Below are 3,409 nucleotides of genomic sequence, written 5' to 3' on the forward strand. Positions count from 1 at the left end.
TTTAAATGACTTAAATGAGTCATAAATTTTGGTTGGTTCGGAGGTTGTTTTGTTGGCAGGTTTACAGACCACACCTCTTTGTGATGGCTATCCATAAAATATTACTTCGTGTGATGAACGACCCCACAATAAACAAACCTTTAAAAAAATTAGGATTAAAGAGCTCCCAGTTGAATCAATTAAATACTGTTCTTGAGAGATTGATATCCTGAAATGGCGCGCTGTGGACCTCTTAGTCTTGTTCTCTACATAGTGCAGCTCTATGATAAGCCAGATCCAAGCTATATGGAGCAAGCATTGAGAAGGACTGCTTCCGTATAGGAAATACAAGTGGATTTTCCTTTGCATTTGTCTCGTCAATTTTTGAATATTATTTTTGTTAAAAGAAAAACGTATTGTTCCTTCAGCGTGAAATACACATGCTTCGTGTCTCACCTTTCTGATGAGAAAACAAAAGGCATATATATATCATATATACTTTGAAATTGCAACGTTTTTGTAAACGGGTGTGTATATATATATATATATATATACATACATATATATATGTTTTAATTTTTCCTTTCCCACACAAGTAATTGTTTGTGTGTTTACTTTGTTTTCGCTTTACTTGTAATGGTATTGAGCGCTCTTCACCTTCACACCACCCTATAAACTTGGTATAGGTTAGTATAATACTGATCCAGTATTTCATGGCTTTTATGCCGAGTTCGTAGTTGATGTTTGTGTACAAGCTGGTCACATCAAAGGAGACTAATATTGTACTTTCCGGTACTGTCTTTGGTAAATAATTGAGGAAATCGATAGTGTCCCTCAGGTAACTTTGGACATGCAGAGTAAACGGCTTCATAAGCATGTCTACAAAGTTACTGAGTCTACTCGTTGGACTGAATTTGAGATCTGCTGGCCTAAGAACCCTGATGTATGATTTCTTTTGGACTTTAGCTTCCTGACAAATTATCTTGCTTTACATCTTTGGAAGGCCGTAGAAACCACTGGTTTTAAAATCGAAGTGGCAGACGTAGTTCACCTCTTTCTCCGTAAGGCTGTGGCTGTGATTGCCTGCTAACTCCTTTATAAGTTTCATAACATTTTTGTCCTTGTTAGCGGTAAGTTCCTCATATGTTTGTGAGTCATGCAGCATTTCGAATATTTTATCGGCGTAGTATGTGGAGTCCATAATTACGACTGCCCCTCCTTTGTCAGCTTCGAAGATAAGTATTTCAGGGTCCCCTCCAAGTTCCTGTAGGGCATTGTGTTCCTCTTTTGTTAAATTGGAACGTTTGATGTCTTTCACTTGTAATTCTTCAAGTGGAAATTTTGTGAGGAAGTCTATGTAATTGTCTAGGGTAATGTTCCTGTTTCTAGGAGGGCAGAAGTTACTTTTATTTTTCGCCAGACTTTCATCGGTGCCTGAAGCGTCCGATTTATCCTCGAAAAAAATTTTTTTTCGTTATTTTATGCAGAAGTTCTCTATATCGGCGCTGATTTCACACATGTCCTTGTTCGGAGTCGGCGTAAACTTAAGACCCTTCGATAGAAGTTTGATCTGCCCTTCTGAAAGTTCTTTAGAAGACAGATTCACTATCTTTAAATTGCAGAAACAGTCCTCACTTGTCATTTCCCTAGACAGCTCCGAAGTCATGTTTGATTCGGATTGCTGTACCAGCCCTGCCCTAAAAAAGGCCTCCGGTTGTAATTTGACCTACCGGTGCTCCTATTATTATCATTACTGGCACGGTTATTGCTACGAACTCTGCGATTGTTTCCAGTGTTTCGGTTAGAGTTCCTTTCCTGTCGTCGACTTCTTTGCTGACGGCTATTTTGAGTTGAGTTTCGTTGTTGGCCCTTCTTTCTTCGTTGTTACGAAACTCGATTGCCACTATCTCGACTATTAGAGCCGCAACAGCGGTGAAACGCGTAGCGAAAAAGCAAAGAAAAGGAAGACTTTCGTTTTTCATTGATTTTGACATATATATATATATATATATATATATATATATATATATATATATATATATATATATATATATGTAAATGCATTACTTTAAGTGCCCTTAACCTGATTAAGGAAGGGACTCAAAAATTTGAACTTCAGTTTTTTGTGACGCCACATAAAACCCAGAATTGAACCAGGAAGCATTCATGCATCACACAGCAAGAGGCGGCGGGTGTGTGACGTATGTCTTATAGGCTGAAGAGTCGTCACGTTGCTGAGCATCGGCCTGACAAACACAACGAAGGAAGCGAAGTATCGTTAACATTTGTAAATTCCCTATCAAAACGAAGATGTCTGCTAGAGAAAACTGACAAACAAAGAGGCCCACAGTCCGAGAAAGAAGCATGTTTATGCTGAACAACGATCTTTTTAGCGATGTGAAGTTTGTGGTTCGAAAATCCAACAGCGATGACGAAAGTGAAAGTAAGCAAGTTATTCCAGCTCACAAGTTTGTGCTGTCGATTGGTAGTCGTGTGTTTGAAGCCATGTTTTACGGTGAGCTAGCGGAAACTAGTGGCTGCATTGAACTGCCTGACTGTGAATACAACAGTCTGTTGGAGTTCTTTCGTTTCATGTATAGTGATGCAGTGAATTTAAGCGGAAGCAATGTTATGGAGGTCTTTTATTTGGCGAAGAAATACATGGTGCCCTGGTTGATAAATGCAGCGAATATGTGCAAAATAATTTACACCCATCAAATGTTCTCAGCATCCTTCCATTGGCTGAAAAGTGCGACGACAAAGCCTTGGTAGATCGATGTTGGAAGGTGATCGACTCACAGTCGGAAGCAGTCGTGGCATCAGATGGATTTGCGACAATTCAACACTCCTTGCTCGAGGAATCATCTCAAGAGACACTCTTGCCCTGCAAGAGATCAACCTGTTCAAAGCTGTTCACTTGTGGGCGACAAAGCAATGCAAAAAGCAAGGCTTAGAAGCAAATGGTGAAGCAAAAAGAGGGATTCTTGGGGAAGAATTAGTTAAAAAAATCCGCTTTCCCTTGATGAAAGAAGAAGAATTTGCAACCGTTGTCCTTGATGTAAAAATCCTTACCCCAGACGAACTAATCAACCTCGTTAAGTTCTTAAATTCAGCATTGGGGCCACCCCAGTGGGATTTTCAGAGACAAAGCGGTCAGGTTTATCCCCTGTGTTTCACACTTGTGATAGATTTAACAACGTAGAGAAACGTGAGTGTTGGCGTTAAGTATCAGGGAAAAAGGACTCTCTTATTTTTAGCGTGAATAACAACATCAAGTTGCATGGAATGTGTTTATTTGGCAGTATCAACAACGACTATCACGTTAAATTAGTGATCAAGGATCTTTGCACCCATTCCACTGTTAAAACCAAGACGAATAGATATAGGTCACAGCAAATGGAATGCAAATCCGGTATTTACTTTGGGTTTG

The 3,409-nt window shown here is 39.5% G+C and overlaps 1 pseudogene; it reads left to right on the forward strand.

Annotated features, from left to right (window-relative positions):
* Positions 1 to 2,289: 2,289 nt before the first annotated feature.
* LOC137995502 (BTB/POZ domain-containing protein 6-like) lies at positions 2,290 to 3,204 on the forward strand (annotated as a pseudogene).
* The last annotated feature ends 205 nt before the right edge of the window (positions 3,205 to 3,409 follow it).

Source organism: Montipora foliosa, chromosome 3, assembly GCF_036669935.1.
Source record: "Montipora foliosa isolate CH-2021 chromosome 3, ASM3666993v2, whole genome shotgun sequence".
NCBI lineage: Eukaryota > Metazoa > Cnidaria > Anthozoa > Scleractinia > Acroporidae > Montipora > Montipora foliosa.